Genomic DNA, 19620 nt, shown 5'->3' with positions numbered 1-19620 from the left:
TGTATTAACTTGAAAATAGGTACGTTTTCATTCCCATGGCTACCCTGGAAATCTCTTGACAACTTTTGCCATACCATATACTTGATGGTACAGCAAACAGATACTTGGAATGATAAGTGGGGAAACCAGTCTTAAACACTGTAGCTTTATATAGAGGAACAGGTTCCAAGTTGACCATGACATGGACACATAAAAAAAACTTGTATATGTGAGCTAAGGAATGTAAGATGGTGATCCTTTACCTCATTGCTGTAAATTGAGAATTCCTGGTTCCTTCAGGCTTAATTTTGGTGAAGTGATAGAATAGACTTATCACATAGAAGAAAGTGCACACACCACAGCAATTGCAGACTGTTGATCTCCCCAGCATACAGCTCGAGTGCTGAGGTTTGCTTCCAGGAGAAATAAGCAGGCTTGTGTATAGTTTTATATTGTTCCTCTACAGGGCCAGGTTAGAGCTGGAAATATAAGCAGGCCAGAGCAACAGATCAGTCAGACCCAGTCAGGTTTGGACAGCTTTTAGCACGCTGTTACAGCTTGCTCTTTTGAATAGAAGCAGCAAATGGCCAACCTGTGAACAGCAGGGTTTTTACAAATATTTGTTGTATACAAATGAAAACCTGAGCTATGAATATGTATTTCAATATGTAATTGCCTGGAGACAGGGTTGCAGTAAGATTAGATAATAAAAACTGAACTGGAAAACAATTGGTGTAGCATATGGAATGGATGGTTGCTGTACAAATTTTTCCCTTTCTTGTTTTCCCTTCTCCTTAGAGAATGTACATTGCATCGAGGACAGAGAAACAGAAAGTCTTGACAACTTCTAGTATGCCAGAGACTTTGTTCTGCTCAGTGAGGAGGGGTGCAGTTCCCAAGAAAGATGTCAAATGCAATAATTGATGTTCTTCCTTCATGTGATGGATACCATCTGTATTTAGAAACATCCGAGCCTGTGCTTGAATAGAAGTCACGTAGCATTTTTATTGGTATAGTAGAGAACTTGAGTTTTTTTATTCATGATACTTGAGGCTTCGCTCCCAGACATAGTTTACAAATGCGTGACATTCCTTTTACGTTTCGAAGTGAAAAGTGAGCCAGGGTGAGCAGGAAGGACATTCCGTAGCTCGGTGAATCTTTTAGCAGTTTTTCATTGTGTCATATTTGTTTTTGTAGAAGCAACTTCAAACTAGGGCACTATGAGCGGCAAGTTAGTTTTTGTCCCATATAAAAACAAACATGATTAGAATCTCCTCATTTGTAAGGTATTCATAGAGTCCATTATTGTCAGGATATACAACTTTCCTCTTTTGATAGCCTTTCCTCAGACTTGTCAAAATATGTTATCTTCAAAACAAACAATGTTATTAGTTTTTACTTCCTTCTTAGCATCCTGTATTTCCCTAACAGTGAAACACTAGTAACCTCATTTGAAATAATCTGTGTTTGTATCCCTGTCTCTTACAACTGGGATGTGGCTCCAATAATTCTGCTATGTAGCAGATACTTCCTATCTTCATCATGTAATATGTCTTCGTTTATTTTTATTTCCCTTTGTTTCAGAATATAAACATGAGCAAATATTATCTTGATTAATCCTCTCCCTGCCCTCCATCTCCTCTTTCCCGTCTCCCTGTTTTGAGAAAGAATAAGAAAATGCAAGTTTATTCTTTTCCAGCCAAGGAAAAGACTTCCTCACTAGTTCCTGTGAGGAAGAATATCCCCTTGGTCTTAAACATGCTTATTTTGTTTTATTTTGTTTTAACCTGCATGGAAATTATTGCTGTCTGAATTGGTACACCTTTTCTGTAAACTCTCTGAACTGGTAAGGAAGAGTTAGTGGCCTGGAACAAAGATTTTGGGCAATAACCTCAAATTTCTCAAAAATATAACATTACAAATGGAAAACTTCATGGTCTAGCAAGTATTTGTAAAAATTTTTAAGATACTGTTAACCTGATTTTGGGGTCGAGAAGGAAGATGCCAGCCAGCCTGGATACCTAACTGTGACAGCACAGAGGCAGAATGTTTTCTTTAGCCAAACCTATATTTAAGTGCATGAAATCTCAACTCTGCTAAAGCCCTTCTGGTTTCACAGTTTGTCCAGGGACAGAGGAGGATCATATGCTGTGACCTCGAATTCTGCCACTGTGTAGTAGTGCATGTCATACAGCTGGCTGTATGCCAGTCATGTGGTCAAAATCTCATCCCTTTCTCTGCTGACTCTTGACACACACTCGAATGTCTTGTAGTATAAGGGAGAATCATAATCAAAGACTACTAGATGAGCAAAAACAGACTTTGTTTTTGAAATACTCTTTATATTCCTGATTTCATTTGGCTTATGCCACAGGCTTCCCATAAAATCTCTAGCAAGCTATCTGTTGTGAGCCTTAATTTGGCATATAAAAAAATGAAAATAACAGTGATTCGTAGTTTCACTGGAATATTAGTAAATAAAATTTATGTTAGTGAATCACTGGCCTGGGCTTGAGGGAAGGCCAGAAAGGTAGGGAGAAAGTCCACTCTTCTTGAAGAGTTTGGATGAGCTATGTCAGAAGCTGCTGTGGTTCCCAGGAGCAGCAACACATTGAGAAAGACCTAAAGATGCTTCTGGCTGCTCCTTTATGAGCAGTCAGCTCCTCTCTCTACAGGCATGTGCAGACTTGTCCTTGGGATATACTTGTTCATGTGGAATGTGAGAACATAGAACACATCTAAATTTATTTCCTACCAACTACTCAGAGAAATGTGCTCTGTATTTGAGAGGAAAGAGGAGAACTTCAGCTCAGACCAAGTAATTTGTCCATGTTATAAGCAGCTAAAGAGATACTAATTAAGGAAAAGGTAGATGGAACATAAAGAAAATTGGAATTAAGCATGTACAGTCTGTGTCAACTGGGATCCATTTTAACCCAGAAAATGAATATACTGTTAACTTTGAGATATTTTAATATATAAGTATGTGTTTTACTGACTAATGTTCCCTTCGTTTTCTTCCTCTAATATTTTCTGAGTATGTACAGTTAACCATATTTTTACCAAAATGTTCAATGTAAGAGCCCTATATTTAAGACCATACATAATATTTAGAATATTACAGCATGAAATCATCATAACAAACCAAAGCAAATAGCTCTTAAGCAATTTTGGAAGCTTCTCTAACAGGAAAGCCTTTCTTGTGGGAGAATAGCTTTAATAGCAAAGTGTGAAAAATGAATGAGGGGATAGCCCAGCCTTGGTTTTGAGAGGTTTCCTGGTAAAGTGGTGGTGGAAAACGTTTTTCCTGGCGGAGGATGTATGCAGTTCTGCTGTGTTTGCTTGAAAGTGCTGAATCCAGTCATTGTACCCGTATTTTGGCTTCTTTCCCATTGTGAAAGTACAGCGCAATCTCCCGCCTGCTACTCCCTGTGAGCTCGATATCCTCATTAAAGATCAGGGAAAATAAAGGGGAAAACCCAAAGAGGTCAGTGAGTTCATTTATACACCATGCCAGGGCCAACACGTGATTCAACATGTGATACAATAGTGAACCTTTTTGGTGAGCTTGCTAGACGCATTGAGAGGCATTTCAAACTGCAGAGATACAAGACTACAATTTCTTATTCACAAGCAAGAGTGAAAGTGCTTTACAACTCCATTACATAATGTAAATAACGTGTTTTGCATTTAGTTAAAGGGAGAGCTGTGACAGTATTTGATATTTATTGTTGTGTTCCTGTTTCTTGTTATTACTGTTAATGCCCGAAGTCTTTGATACATGTTATCATTCCTGTCTTTATGATCTGTGTTCCTGGGAGTCTACTGTCTAGCTGATAATTTAACTAGGTGGAAAGGCCAACAAGAAGCACCTAAAATGAGCTACATTGATGTTCATCTTGTACTGTGACATCTGCTTGCACACTTCTTTTTTTTTTTTTCCAATTGAAACTGGATTCTTTTATGGTGCTTTTTAGCTCCATTGCTGAGCAAAGAGCCCTGGCTGCTGCCTGGAGGGGTGGGGTATGTGTTCTTGCCGTTTCGCCTGTGCCATCTCCAGCACACATCACACTCTTCTGGAAGCAGCTTCCGTTCACCAACTCTGCATTAGTAGTTCCCTGGATGAGCAAACTGAACCAGCTCACACACAAGTAGGGAGCAGGTCTGGGCCCTCCCTTCCCTTTTTAGGGTTAACCAGACCATAGATAGACCATCTAGTTGAATAGTCATCTAGCCTTCTGCTTTTGTCTGAGAAGTTTTTTTCTGGAAGAGATTTCAAGAAAGCATTTGTGTCTTGTTTGCTGAATTTATTTACATCCATTTGACTGAAAGTTGCCTGTAACCTGTTACAACTGTATACTCCACTGGGTAGTAGAGTACTAACCTCTTAACACAGCTTAACATCAACCAAACCAAAAAAGAAAGCCTTGTTATATGTTAGCAGTGTAGCAGATTTATACTTATGAAGACTGTATGTTACTTATAGTATATCCTTTTGAAAAATAAATTGATTTGGAATAAATTGTGTACTTATACTGATGTAACTATACCTATATAGTGAAATACGATGTTTGTAGCCAAACTGATAAGGACAAAAAAGTTCATGTTGACAGATAAAAGGTTGAAAGGCATGCATGAACACAGGCTTCTCTACAAGTATACTGGCCCTCAATGTAGACATAGCACACATAACGTGTTTGAGGGACTTCTGTAGAAAGAGTCTAGTTTTGTTTGGGTTGAGGGAAGATGTAGCTGAGAGGAGAAAATGGGCAGTATGACACATAATGGGAAAAAGTTCCCATATGCAAATTTGGTGAAGCAAGGTAGCTCCTAACTTTTCTGTCCTCAAAATTTTCTATCTTCAAGGATACCTGCATGGGACATACATCATTAAAATTATTGTTTCTAGGTAAGAAGTCTCTATAATTTCCTGAACAAAAATTAAATCCCAGGTCTTGTGTGGTTGCATATAGCTGTTGTTGTGTGGTTGCATATAGCTGTTGTACTGTCCAGTCTATGCTCAGGTGGTTTTGTGTGGTTTTGGTGGTTCTTCACATGCCTGGTTAATTTTTAGTATCAGTTCTTTTCTAACTTTAATCATATATGAAAAGGGAAAGAGTGAAAATTCAGAGTAAACTAAGTCTGTTCTCTTTTTCACATGTTATTAGTTACTCTGAACACTGATCAGTTTTATGTATGCTTTAAGAAACTCCATCTCCTGAGGCTTTTCAAGGAGCTGTGAGACTTCCTCTGCTTGGACTCAAGTGAAAATACGAGACGTGTTTATTATGATCTCAGTTGTTCCTTAAAGGTCAGAGCACCAGTTTAATTTATGACTCAGCACTCTAGTTACTAGAGTCTAGGTAAAGTGGGGACTGTAAATAATTTTCACCACTGTTTCTTAATTTGGAATTGATGTGTTCTTTTTCCACACAAAAAAATGCTTGTTTTCTTCCAAAGTGTTAAAATTTCGGTGAAGAAATTATAAATTTCTCACTTTGTGACAACTAAGTAAAGACTAAAGGCATTCAATCATCGCTTGGGGGGGGGAGGTTGTGGCCATATACTTCTAAATAAATGCTTTAGGAGGTTGTAGTCCAAAAGATGGATTTTGTTTCTGGTTGTTGGAAAGCTGAATTTTTATCTCGTGTTTGAGAAACTGTATCTGAGTTTAAGTAGAAACAAAAACATATTGCAAAGATCATGATTTAGAAGGAAAGGTTTAATCACAGAACAGTGAAATATAGTTTAAAAAAGAGTTTGCATAGGCTGATCACAGAATCTTGGAATTTTTGTTTGTTTTATGGTTACCATTAAAGCAAATCGTCATCACATTTCTGGGAATCTTGCGTGATCAAGGATTATAACACTGTTTATATTCAGTTTTCATTGACATTTTTAAAAGCAAATACTTATCAGTTAGACGATTAAAAGTTCCTGTTGCCTGCTACCAACCAAACACATGCCTAGCAATTTTTGCTCTTACTGGATTTTTCACTGTTACCGTGAAAGCTGCTGCTGTCCTTAATATCTTTGTTTTGAACAAAGCTGGTGGCTGGATGACAGTGAAATGAAGAAGAAATAGCTTTAAACCGTTGTAGTTGACCCGATGCCAAGTAAAAATAAACCTTTCTGATTTACAAAGTGTTGCATTTTAGCTTGGGTTGCTCTCTCAGGAGTTATGTCTGAAAAAAAAGTAAAATATGAAGTATATGCTCAGCTTGGTTTTAAATACAAAAGCTCAGAACTGGCACTTGTCAAAGCTCATTTTGGCCCAGGCAAACAAGCTTTTCTGAGGGGGAAAAAAAGAAACTGAAAGCCTTACCAGCTGTAGCAATCCTAATAGGGGCTAATATGTGCCAACCTCAGTGTCAAGGCTGCTTGCTCAGAAAGAGGTGGGGGTTTGCCCAGTCCTGATGCTTCTGGCTGATGGTTTTGGGAAGCCAGGCTCTTTTTTTCCAGGACAGAAACCCCTCTTGCGACATAGCACTTTCCTATTCTCCCTTGAACACTTGAACTCTGGGATAGAGGCATGTTATGTTGCTCATGAGGTTTACAATGCCATGGTTTGACCTTGAAGGCAACTTGAGAAAAGTCTGTCCTTGTGTCTTTTCTCCAAGACTTAAGGCATCTTTTCACTTAGTAAGTCCTTCTGTTAGGAAGCTGATGGAAGGGTTTAGTAAAACAACTGTCAATAGCCCAAACTGAAACACTTGTAATATGAAGCTACTTGAATGATTTCACTGTTCTTTTTTTCCTTACGCTACTGAGGGAGGAATTTTTTTTTACTTTTGTTTCATGACCCAAATGTTTTGGAGTTTTTTCAGCACTTATTGAGCACTCGGCTTCAAAGAAACATCAAATGCTACTAGATGTGTAAATCAATTCAAATGATAACTATATCCTCTCAGAACTTTTAAAAATGTAAAAATAAAGCATTTTTTAAAATGCAAATACTTTGTAGTTGTCTCACTGGCTGATACTGGAGCTTGAGGCACTGTGTTATGATCAATTATTGTCTTATATCTTTGCGTGAAAGCTTAGAAGGATACCCTTTACTCCCCTGTTCCACTGGAATTGAGTGATAGATTTTATTTTGCCTGCCTTAGATCACTGGTTTGAGAAGCAGTCTGAAGCTTGCTTTGTTTTCCTTGCAACCTTTCCCTTGGGCTGTCATGTCCTTTTGTGCTTTATTTATTGCCAATTTGTTTGATTAGATTAAGGAAGGATTAAGGGATCCAGTACCCTTAGCAAAAGGCAACCCATTGTTTAGAAATGTGTAAATGTAGTGTAATTACTTCTTAATTCCTTATGTTTCATAAAAAAGGGGATTCTTCGGCAGGTAAACCCTGAGAGGCTTTTTGAAAATCAAATAAAGGTATTTTACTGGCTCAAACATGTGTATGCCAAAGATGAGTAGTATCACCCACAAAGCTCAGGTTTTAGTTGATATGAAGAACTTCAGGTACTTTGATCTCCTTACAATCCAGATAATACACCTTGTCAGTCCACACTGATTTCTAACCATTTCTGGATTCCCATATAAAAAGAGGCTTTGTCTCTGCTTGGACAGTTTAGAATTTGCCATTAATTTGTAGTTCAGCTCTCTACATTAGCAGTGATAAGGGATATAGTAAGAAGAAGATTCATCTTTTATTCAAAAAATTAATGACTAAAGGCCTTTATCACCCATTTTTCTTCTGTCTCTTCCATTAGCAGAGCTATACTAGTGGCATTCTGGGTAAAGAACCATACTAAAAGCTAAAAAAAAAAAAGGTATCATCTTTCTGCGAGGAGGCTTATTTGGCCTCCTTGCATTAGGGGGTTTTTGGTTTCACAAATTAAAAAACTCTTTAAAACAGAAGAGTAAATGTGATTCTGTTAGACATTGAGATGACATACTGTGTGCACTCACTTTAGAAGAGCATCTCAATGAGGAGCAGAACCATTTTGTGCAAGTCCCATCAGTTTCAATTTTATAATTTTTTACTATTTGAAACTTAGCATCTTGATTTCTAGATTTCTTGTAATCTGTTTGTCCTGCTTTTCATGTGAAAGAGAAGATGAGGAGCATTTCTCTGAACAGGATAGTCTTCTTACACTTTTGTAAAGCGTTAGTAGTAGAATGTTTCACCTACTTTATTCTTTCATGTTTTGGCATGCATTATTTTTCTTCTTTTTTCCTTTTTCTGGCTTTGTTGCCTATACTGCATATTGTGATTAGGACTGTTTATTTGTATTACACCTCACAGGTCTGTAGCTGGCTAGTTCTGAGCTGGCTACCTGCAAGAAGCTGTCTGTGCAAACAGCAAACATCAGGGCTTTGCTTACATGTCTCTGCCAGGCTGGTGTCAAAACACTGCTATCAGAAATGACGCCAATTCTGTGGCAAAGGTTTCTGTTGTCTTTTTTTGGTTTGTTTTTTTTTTTAAACCTAAGACCCTGAACATGGTCTGCTAAGAAACCATCAAGCTGTCACCATGATCACTCACATTTTTCCACAGAGTAAATATCTATAGCTTCTCTGTTGACCACAGGGCACTTGAAATGAGTTGCTGAAAGATTTGGTGTACTGCCCTGATCCTCCTTATAATGAGCACTACTTTAAAGAAGAGAAAGTGTAAATCCTTACTGTAAGAGAACTGAAATTAACTCTGCATAAATGGTGAATGACATATGCTAATGTGAAATTAGGCAGAACAGTTTGAGAAAAGTATTTAGATTACAATATTATTTTGTGCTACCTTACTTTGACTCTTGCTGGCTTGCAATTGGGACCGTTTAGTGCTTCAGTTTTGATGGGAACTACATTTCATTAAGAGAACAATGATGGAAGCAGCTGTTGCATGCACAGGCAGTTCCTGGCTGTCTATTGCAACTGCAAAGGAACAAGTTGCAATTAGCATAAGCCTTGAAGAGCCTGTTTCCTTTGGAGGTTGCCTTTTGAATGTATCCATTGGTGTAGGGAGTTTTAAGGAAATAAAGAGTATGGGGTAGAGAATGATACATTAGAGGATTTCACTGGGAGTCAGGCGCTGTGACACCTCAGGCTAAGATCCATGATACACCCTTGCCTCAGCTAGTCCAGCCTTCTCCAACTGTTCCCACTTGATCCTGCTCCCGCTCTATGGCACACCTCATTTCTGCCAGCCTAACACTGATGGGGCTCTGCCATGACCCAGGTCTGACCAAGGGAGGTGCTCCAGCTATAGGTTGGAGGGGGGGTTCTTTCTTTTTTTGAAGGCAGGGAGTTTTATTTACTTTGTTTTTCCAAGTTGGATGAGTCCTTGATCTGATCTGCTCCTCAAACCCACAGACACGTCAGACTAAATGAGGGGTGGAGGCAAACATGGCTTGAGAATATTGTGAAGCCAGAGGTTCCTTTTCTGTGTTCCTTTAGACAAATGACCACCCTCTCTACCTTCAATTCTCATTTCATGAGGTAAAGGGAAAAACACTTTAATTAAAACAAGAATTGTAAGACACCTGTTAATTAATATTGTTTTGTAAACTTTTTTGGACAGGACTCTAAAATTTCAAGAAAAGGTACTATTAAAGAACTAGGCATTGCTTTCCAAGTAGCTTACCACCTGCATCTTTAGATATTGAGGCAGTAACAGTTTTAATTTTAATAAATGCCTTGTTCAATAGAGGAGACATCCTACACTCTTAGACACAATGCTACCCTTGCTGGCTTTCCAGTTTTTATGCCATTAGCTCATTCTTGTTCTAAGACTAAGTGTCCAGAAAAATGTTCTGTTGGTTCAGCAAATCTGGGTTTAGTGGAGAGGTTCAGAGAATTCACTGACGTTCTGTTTTGAACCTACACTAAGCATGCTTACCCTCTTAAAATCTGCAGGAGGAGTTTAAAACAACCTCATGTTCCCTGATTTTCTGTGGCATATCAGCTACAGTGGAGCAGTAACACAAGGGAGCAAAAAAACCCCAAAAATTTGTTCAATAGCATAAGATACAAGTTTTTGGACTTAAATTAGCCATTACCTTTTTAAAACATTGTTGCAAAGTGAATGTTTGCAATACAAGATCATTGCACTTAAGTTCCAGAGCAGCACCTCAGCATTTTTAGTTCCAGTGAGTAAAGTGAGAGCATTGGAACTAATAAGTGTTTTCAGTACTAAATGGGAAAGTCTTTCTTTCAGTTTAGCTTTACCTCGATTTCCTTATACACTTCCTTTGTCTGATAGGGGCCAATACACCCACGTATGTCTACAAAAAATCAACAAAGCAATGAACTGGTGAAGGTGTTTCTCTCAAAGGCTGGAAAGGAAGGATTGCTATTGCCAGGATACACCGATACTAACAGGCTCATGGAGCCATATAATGTGTAGTTAATGAAACGTGAAACTTTATGCTTAACATTTGGCAACTAATATCTCTGGTGTGTGTTTTGGTAGACTTTTGTTGAAAATAGGCATTTTTGATTTGCGTGGTTGATTTCAACATGGAGGAAAGAGTGAATAATACATAGCATAGGTAATAGTTTGATAAAGGTGGAGTTACAAGTTCTCCTTAAGCTGTATACTGGGCTCTTAAATACTTAAGTATGACTTACGTGGTACTCAGGGTAACTTTGCCTTTGATGTATCTGGTCGAAGAATTAGACTTAACCCCTTCCCTGAGACTTATCTCCTCACTATGTTGAGTGGGCTCAAGAGTGAACACTACAAAGAGCGCGGGGAGGCCATGGGAAAAGCATTGGTTTGTGCCTGCAAATCTTTCCCAACAGTTATTTCTGTGAAAGCTGCAACTACAAAGATTTCTGAACGAATACTGCCAATTGCTTTTCTTCTTTGTTGTGTTATAATGACATGTACTTAAATAATTTCCCATCGGTTCAAAAATCACCTACCCTTGTGTTGAACAGTCTCTGAGAATCTGGAGCCAACCACAAGGTGTAACAGGCAACTTTATTTTCTTCTAAATTTCACTGATACAAATATAGTAGGATCAAAAATTAAGAGAAGTTGCAGAATCAGTCATAATGCAAATTCTGAACTTCTGATTTTTGTCAGATGAAAATATAAAGAGACCTCTAGTTCATGGTATTCAGTAGCATTCCTAAAAACAGCTGAGGGAAGACCCTGCAACTAAATGAGGGCAAAAATGTAATAAACCAAGCACTCTTCTATTTGTCATCAGCTGGCACAAGGCTTAACTGTGTTAAAAGTTTGGGTTTCCTTTTTGCATTGGAGCAACTGTATTGTGTATAGGCATATACACATATAAAAATCCCTAGAGATAGCTATGACTCTAAGATTTAGATTTTATTGCATTGTATTAGTTTTGGTTTGTGAAGTAGTAATTTCATGGCTGATTTATGTTTTGTTTATAAAGTAAAAATAAATCATTTTGATTTTATTTCATAGGCACCAAATACCTCAAACCTAAATCTTGCCAGCATGACTGATTAACCTTGTAATAGCATCTTTGAGATATTAATGTACGCACTACCTTATCTTGTGTTTTATCTGACCTTTATCTGTTGATTTTAATATCCTTTGTGGTTGTAGTGACGTGTTTTTGTTGTAGACAGGGAGAGATTTTGGCTCCTGTTTATTTCTCTGGTTTATCCTTATTCACTCTGTTCTGTCCTCGCAAAAAAATAACTGCGTTAAGCAGAAAAACCCAAGATAATAAGCTGTAGCCCAGAAGCACAATAGGAGTCATGTCTGCTTGAATTGTTCAGTGAAATACATTCTGCGAGCAGTATGTACGGTCTAATGTGGATTGACCATGGGGAAAAAAGGAATTGATCATACTGAACAAATGCTGAAGAATTTTTACCCGTTTACAGCATAATTTACTCGTAATTTCCAGCATGATTTATCCCATTGAGTTATGTAAATTATTTATATAGAGTAAAGTTTGGCCACTGCCAAACTGTGCTTGCAGCGTGATATCATCTTGCAAGGCTTGAGTGCTGGTGATCCATATCACTAAACCAGTAGAGAACTAATCAGAAAATAAATTTAAAAAAAAGATGATGGGGGAGAAGAGTATGACTTTTTGTCATACAGTTGCATTGAATTGGCTCAGCAGGATCAAGTATATCCCAGAGTAGCAGAGAGCCAAAAGGCAGAAAGGAATCAAATGATGGGTTTTGGCTGCAGCAAGTCTGTCCATGCTGTGGATCGTCACTCACCACCACCTGCTCCAAAGGTGGTAGACACCTGCTTGTGCTGGCCATCATGCTGGAGACCATTGCCCCATGCCAGCAGAGAGTGGAGATGAATGTGTGAAAGTCCTTCATGTACGTTAGTGTGAAATCTGAGAGCTGAGTGGAAGCTGATGATTTAAGTCGGGTCGTGATAACGTGGCTGCCTTTGCACCTGAAAGAATTAGAGCTCTGCCGTAGGGGTCGTAAGGTCCTGGCAGCACCCAGTGCTGAGCAGCTATGAGAGGCAGCTATCCTGTTCAGCTGCTGCAGCTGGGTCTAGAACAGAATGAACTGCACACCACGTGCTCCTGAATGTGTTACAGTTCTTGGCTATATGGCCATGACTGTACCCTTGCTACATCTGCTGTGCTCTTCGCTTCTTTGGAATCACTTGGGCTCTTCCTGTATGGGGCTGTGCTGAACACCTGCGTTATTCCCATTTGTGCAACTGTTTGTCAGTTTTTCTCCTAGAGTTCAGAAGATATGTGGGAGAACATGCAGTGCAATTCTTTGGTGTGATACTGTTCTAGTTCCTCAGTGGGTGTTTTCCTTGAAGCATGATATCTGATTTGGTGTTTGGGGATGTGGAAAAACTTGTGTAGTTTCTCTGTGACTGATTTAGTTCAATTTTCATGCAATTCTACAACAGTGTTTTCATGGTTGAAAAGAAAAAGAAAGCAGAAATAGGAATAGAGTTCTCTTCCCTTAACTGTTTCTCTATCTATCTCCCTCTTCCCAGCATCAAGGAGACAGAGATGGGAAAGGTCTCCCTCTTGAGCAAGAGGTACATTTATTTACAGGAGGCAGGGAGCAGTTAGTAGGATTTCATTATGATTTTTCACAACCCAATAAAGCCTCTTGTGATGTGATGATGGAGTTTGCAATACCAAGAGCAGTGGGTGCTGTGAGAACCACCTCAGAACTCATCTCTCCTACTTTGGCAAGGGGATTGCTGGGTTACAGGTTGCCTCTATGCTGTGCTGGTCCTGCTTGAGCAGCCTGGCAGGCAGTGTACAACTTGAGGCACCTGTGGTATGGCTGTGCAAGGATGGGCCTGTAATCCTTCTGTGGGAAATGGGGAGAAGGAAGGTAGCATTTCTGGATCGTGTCTCCTCTCCTCTTAAGGGCATCAAATGAACCTCATTCTGAAGTTTGTTTTTGCTCATCAGCTGAAAAGATCGTCTAGGGGACCAGTTGATAAAGTTAGCTAGTTAAATCCTAGTCTTAAATGTCTGGTAAGTGTTTTAGGCTTTGAATGTCTCCAGCTATTTGCTGATATCTTAGTGTCTAATGTAGTACTTTACATTTCCCTGCAGACTCTACCATGCTATATCCATCCATGTGACCTAGTATATCTTAAATGTTTACTTTTATGAGTATAATGTAGCTGAAGTGAGCAGCAAACATTCTTGCTCTGTACCTAGTACATGTGCTGTATTTTATTTTAAATATACAAATAAATAACTATTTTTATAAGCAACCATTTTCTCTGTTGGGGCAAATGACTTGGGTGAGCAAGGCTTATGAGATTTGGAAAGACTGTTGCTTTGCTTATATTGCCTCTTTCTGTTTAGATTCAAGGTATTGTAGCTATGGTGAAAGAAAGAGCTAATTTTAATCCAAAATACTCAACAGGACAACTGTCATCTTGTCCTGCTGACATGTAGTAGATGTGCTGCAGATCACTTTATCTTGTGAATGTGAGGTTAGCAAATTCTCCTTAGTACCCAGCCTGAAGAGTTGGCAAACCATAGAATGAACTTTTTAACGTAAGCATTTTTTGTTTGGATGCAATGATTATAATTTGTTCTCTTGAAGAATCATATTCATGTTACATCCTGCTCTTAGTAAAGCTCATGGCAGTTGCAATTTTGCAATTTGTCAAAATTTGCGTTCTTTATGAAGTTTGGTTTTGCTGACAAATTAAATTCTAAATTAAAACAAAGAATCGAGTTTACACTCTTTTGCTGCCAGGATCCTTCCCCGAAGATGTTTAGCCTCAGCATAAAGTTGTCAGGAAAGACTCATATCCTTTTTTTTATAGGAGGTGTTTTAATGAGCCACCTGAAGGCAAAGAGTAAGCAAAATTACTTCCTTTTTTCCATTAGGATTATCACTTAGGGCAAGTGTTTTCAAACAAACAGAAGTCTCTTGCTATGTTTACAGTTTGGGAGGAGGGCATTTGCAGGTACTGGTTTTTCCATGTGTAACTTTTATATCCCATTTCTGTGAAGTTGTGAAAAGCATAGAGATATTTCTGTGGCATAAAACAAACACATGTGTATATGCCAGTAGATATAATTGCTTTTATCAAATACTGTGTGCCCCATAGCAACCTTAATCTGGCAGCAAGGAGCACTGGAAGTAAAACTAACTGAATTCCTTTTCAAGGTGAGGTTAAGGGACATAACAAGGGAATTTATTTATTTGCTTGTTTTAAATGGTAATAATTATTTCAAAAAACTATCTGAAGAATGCACTGGCCTGTGGAATATTTTCCATATTGAGAATGAGATGCCATGGCTACACATAGCTGTGGTCCTTACCCTGCAGGTCTTTTTCTGACCTGCATTTCCCATGTACAGGTTTCCCACGTATGTATCAGGATAGAGCCGATTTACGTCCTTTGACTGGGGAACCAGGCAGTGCTCATAGGTCTCAGTGTCAAAACCCTTTTTGTCATCCAAGGGTGACTCTGCGTTCTTTCTGGAAGTACCATCCCTTTCCTGGCTCACATGGGAAGAGTGTGAAGATTTCAGTGCTCAGGGGGATCTTGAATGGGACCATGAGCTCTCAGCTACAGAGTCTGGTTTTGTGGCCGTGCCTCTTCAGCAGGCACTTAATCATAACACTATTAATCTTAACTCTGCCTTTGAGTTCTGGCACCATGGGGTGATGTTTGCTCATTGTTGGAATACTAAGAGACAGCAAAACAGCTGGCAAGAATGTTTCTGGGAAGAAAGAAAAAAAATAAAGCGAGAACAAAACAAAAAGATGAAGGTCATATTCAATACTGAATCTGTGTTTAGATGGATTTTTTTTTTTATTCTCACCTGCAGTGTTCTCTTTATGACTGAATCTGTTATGGCAGTGAAAAGATATTATTATCCTTTCAGAAAATGCAGCTTTCTTGATGTAGTCCAAGTCTAGGTGTGATGGAAGTATGGTAAAGGCCCAGCCTCAGAGATCCAAGTGAGCACAGAGGTGAAATGTTTGCTTAAAATTTTATCAGCCATTCACTCTGCTGCTTGAATTAATAATTTTCAATATTCTTTAGCATAGTCTTTTTTTCCTGTCTATCCCTACTCAAACAGTTGCAACTATTTTTGTTCTTCATGTGGACCTTGTTACCATTACAATCTTATTAAAATGCAACAGCAATTTGAATGTGACTGTGTTATCTAAACAGAAGTAAGCCATCAAAATCATGTAAGCACATATTTTGTAATGGATATGTGTTTTTACCACATTTTTAAAACTGTTTGATGGCTGTTAGGCCTTGGTTTTGCTGATTTAAGAACCTGAAAAGGTAGCTTGGAGAAGTCCGTACAAATGACTGCCACAGTTGTGTTTAGCATGTGTCCTTAAGCCACATACCCTCTGACAGTGCAGAAGAGAAACTCCCTGGCTGACTTCAAGAGGATTTCTAAACTAACATTTGTTCTCCTAGTCAGACATAGCCAGACATTTAGGGTGTCCCATAAGGGCCCACTGCCTTCTGAAGCGAAAGGATAAGTGTGTGGGTTAGGAGGGTTTACATTTACAGAGAGCTAATGGGTGGTACCTATCTTGGTGCTCTCTATCGGGCAGACACTCTTGAGTTTAGTAGGACCTTGCATTTCTTCAAAACTTTCTTTTTGGTAGCCTTTACAGAGTAGACTTAAATGAAAATGACAGTCCTGGAACAAGTTTAGAATAAAAAAAGTGAAATCTGCTTGTATCTCAAGGCTTTCGTGCACGCTGTGTGTAATTTATGAAGTTAGAGATTTGTGTACTCTTATGTAGCCATGCAAGCACACATCCATTACTGTCATTATGTGATCAGTTGTGGTCACAGACTGTGGCAGCAGAAGGTGTTATACAGAACACTCACGACAGGATGAGCTTGAGACACATGAAAAGTGCACATGATGCTCAACTGCTTTTGATGATCAGCGTTTCTGTTAGGCTGTGCCTTTACTGGCATGGGAGCAAAAGGTGTGATGGAGAGATCAGCCCTATCAGGTGAGATAGTAGTTCTGCCTATCTGGATACTCTGTCTCCAGGAGTATCTGTTGGTGGGAGAGCAGAAGGGCTGAACAAACACAGACAGGTTATACCTTGGATTAACCTGCCAGCCTTCAGCAAACTTTAGTTCAAGGGCTTCCAAGGGTAGAGGTTACATTTCTGCACTTGGCAACATTTCTTTTAAAATGGACCTAGACAAGTTTTTATGGGAAAGACAGTAATTTAGATTCACTTTAAAATTAATGCTCCTGTAGTGGAATCAGGCTTTGAAATGAGATTCTGTAATGCTGCTTGATTCTGCATAGCTTGTTGCCCAAACAATATCTGGACGATTAAGCTGTGTTTAAATAAGATGCTTTATAAGATTTTCAGCCCACATGGACATGTAACCACAATGTAGAAAACAGATATAAATGTTTTGGCAGATGCTGAAACAGAGTGGTGGTGTAGGAACTTGAAGGACAGCAATGATAAAGAAGAAGTGGAAAGGCAAGTGATCTGGGGATGAGGTTCTCTAAAGAAAAAAGTGACAATTTCTCCCCAGCTTTAGGGCACTGGTGTTTTTACTGGTGTACGTCAGTATCAAAGGTGTAAGACTGTGGAAGCCAAGTCCCCTGTGCATGCCATTCACCTTCTCACGAGTCAGCCAGAGGGATTGCTAACTCAGTTAACAGCGTTAACTGAGGGCTGAGGGATCTGACCCTCTCCTTGGAGACGGCAACCCTGTTCTCTGGCAGGCATCCCAGGGGTGCTGGAAGGCAACACGGTCTGCACAATCTCTCTGCCTCTTGATCAGAGACAGTCAGGGTCATAGACGTGAATATTATCTTTGTGCGCTTCAAGCAAGCAAACAGATAATATTTTTTTTTTTAAAGGAATGTTGCATGCAGTCAGTTGAATGTAAAAATGTCATATCAGATCTTTCAAGATCTTGTTCCCTTGAGGGAATGTTGCACCAGCTCGCCCACCCCACCAGGGCAGAGGCAAGGCAGAGAAGGGAAGGGAGCGCACATGCATGTGCATGCACTTCTGTGTGTATGTGCACGCACATACTAGAGTCGTGGAATGGCCTCTTTTCTCTTGATGAGTCCCTTGTGTCTTCCTTCTGATGTTAACTAAGCCAGGGAACTCCTCTTTTTTCCTGTATCATGGTCTGGGAATCGTGCCCTGGACATTTTTTCAGCTGAGCACATTTACATACAGGAAATCAACCCAAAGGCTCCTTTCTGAACAGTGTTTGTACTAGACAGTTTTGCAGTGGTTTCAGGTGTGCTTCATTTTTTTTAACAACTGAAAAGGAGGAAAATACAGAGCACAAGTAACTTTCATTTTAAAAGCAGGTGTTTAAATACGTGTCAAAATACAGTATTCTAAATATATATACTTGTAGAACTTAAATCAAGACTGATCTAGTATTATTCCATTTATATATGGTTTTTTTCATGTCCTGGTTAGTGATGCAGTTGAGCAAAAGAATCATTTCTGTTTAAGTCTATCTCGAATTGCAGATGAATAGGAACGTGAAGCACTCTGCTCCCTCGCAGAGTACCAGCACCAGGAGGAGCAGTGTGGAAAGGACCTAGCAGGGCAGCTGTAGACCAGGTGCACTCCTTGGGAAAGGAGACTAAGAGAATCTGGGCCTTGACCTGGCTGGACAAGAAGAGGAAATTCTTTTAAGTAAAAAATGAAATAAATGCATAAGCAATCAGGGAAAGTCTTCCCACCAGAGTGGGGAAAAAAATTAAGAATTTCAGCTTACGTAGGGATGAGTATCATCTGGTAAAAATGTGATTCTTTTGGAGTTTAGAAGATGGTTTCCTACCAGTAGTACTTCAGTAGTAGTGGCTGGAATGGCAGGTAGTTTTGCTGGAGCTTGATTGTTTTGTCTTTTTTTTTTCTATCCTGGTTTTGCCTGTGATAGCATGGGACTCAACAGGGACCACTTTGATCCGGTGTACTTCGTGTAAAGCCTGGGATATTGTACAGTGATACTGTATTTGCTATTATTTTAGTGAAAGCACATATACACTGAGAAGTATTGAAAAGAAAAAAAAGAATAGATGATGATTCCTTTATAAGAAGTCAGTCAGCAGTCCTTCTTTAGGTTAGTATTTCTCATGTCTTCAAATTTGACTGCAAAGTCCGTGCTTTCAAAACTTGATACACAGCTTGCAAGCCTGAGAATAGGGATGCCATCCTTTCTTAAACAATACAGGATTTATTTAAGTCTCTGATTAACTTAAAATTGTTTGCCTGGGAAATGTGTGTGTAGGGGAGTTGTTTCACCCTTTATTGAATAAACATTTCTCTGTACTGGCAAATTTTGCTGTTGTTCTTGGAATGTCATTCTCTCTTTAAACTTCAGGGTTTTTTGCTTTGCCAGGGCCAAGATTTCCATGCTGATACACCTTCTTCCTTCTGTCTCTCACACTGGTTTTCTCCAAAATGCGTATGTTTTCACAGGTGTTTTCCCACAACTTCCAAGACTTTGTTTCTGCTCTTTTTTGGCAGAGAAGGGCTGGGTACAATAGTGAAAGATACCTGTACTCCAGAATGCTCCTCTCCCTTGCAACTGGGAGAGCTCTTTAACTGAAGTGGGTTGTCTATGAACTGTCCCTTGATGTCTGATTGTAAGTCAGAGCCTCATTGCTGCCAGAACTCTTCGCAGGTTAACTCTTTCAGAGGTTATTGATGGCCCCCCTATTTTGGGAGGTGTATGTGTGTCAGGCTTGTAGAAGTTTTATGAGGTTTTTGATAGTGTTTCAATCAGTTCTTTTCTTAGGTCCTCTAAGAGCACACAGATCTCATTCTTGTTTTGAAAAGGTTGTTCTTAGGTTTTATTTATGTCATGATACGTCTGGTATTTTCCCCTTTCTTTCAACTTGGCTTATAATTAGTTTTGCTGGATTAGTTTTAAGGAGCTGTATTCATATGGCTCTGCAAAACAGAGAACTGTGGTAGGTAAACTTGGCTTATTGGATTGGTAGATGTTGAAGTATTTTAAAGAAACATAAAGGCAGAGCTGTGTGTACTTCTTCTTTTTAATAATATGGGCTTTCGTCTTTCCACTCCAATCCAGGGGTTCATCCACATCATTGCATTGTTGAGTCTGCTCTGCTGAGTGACTAGGTCTCTTACATGAATCTGAAAAAGAAATTTGGGCATATAAGAATAGTGTGATACAGTATGAAAATTCTCCCAGATGTGATCTGGTTGCTAAGTGTCATTGCAACTGT

The 19620-nt window shown here is 39.1% G+C and overlaps 1 protein-coding gene across 1 annotated transcript in view; it reads left to right on the top strand.

Annotated features, from left to right (window-relative positions):
- SPIDR (scaffold protein involved in DNA repair) overlaps window positions 1-19620 on the top strand; it is a 198626-nt gene that overhangs the window by 101160 nt on the left and 77846 nt on the right.

Source organism: Chiroxiphia lanceolata, chromosome 1 (assembly GCF_009829145.1).
Source record: "Chiroxiphia lanceolata isolate bChiLan1 chromosome 1, bChiLan1.pri, whole genome shotgun sequence".
NCBI classification, from domain to species: domain Eukaryota; kingdom Metazoa; phylum Chordata; class Aves; order Passeriformes; family Pipridae; genus Chiroxiphia; species Chiroxiphia lanceolata.
This window is presented reverse-complemented; position numbering and strand designations above follow the sequence as displayed.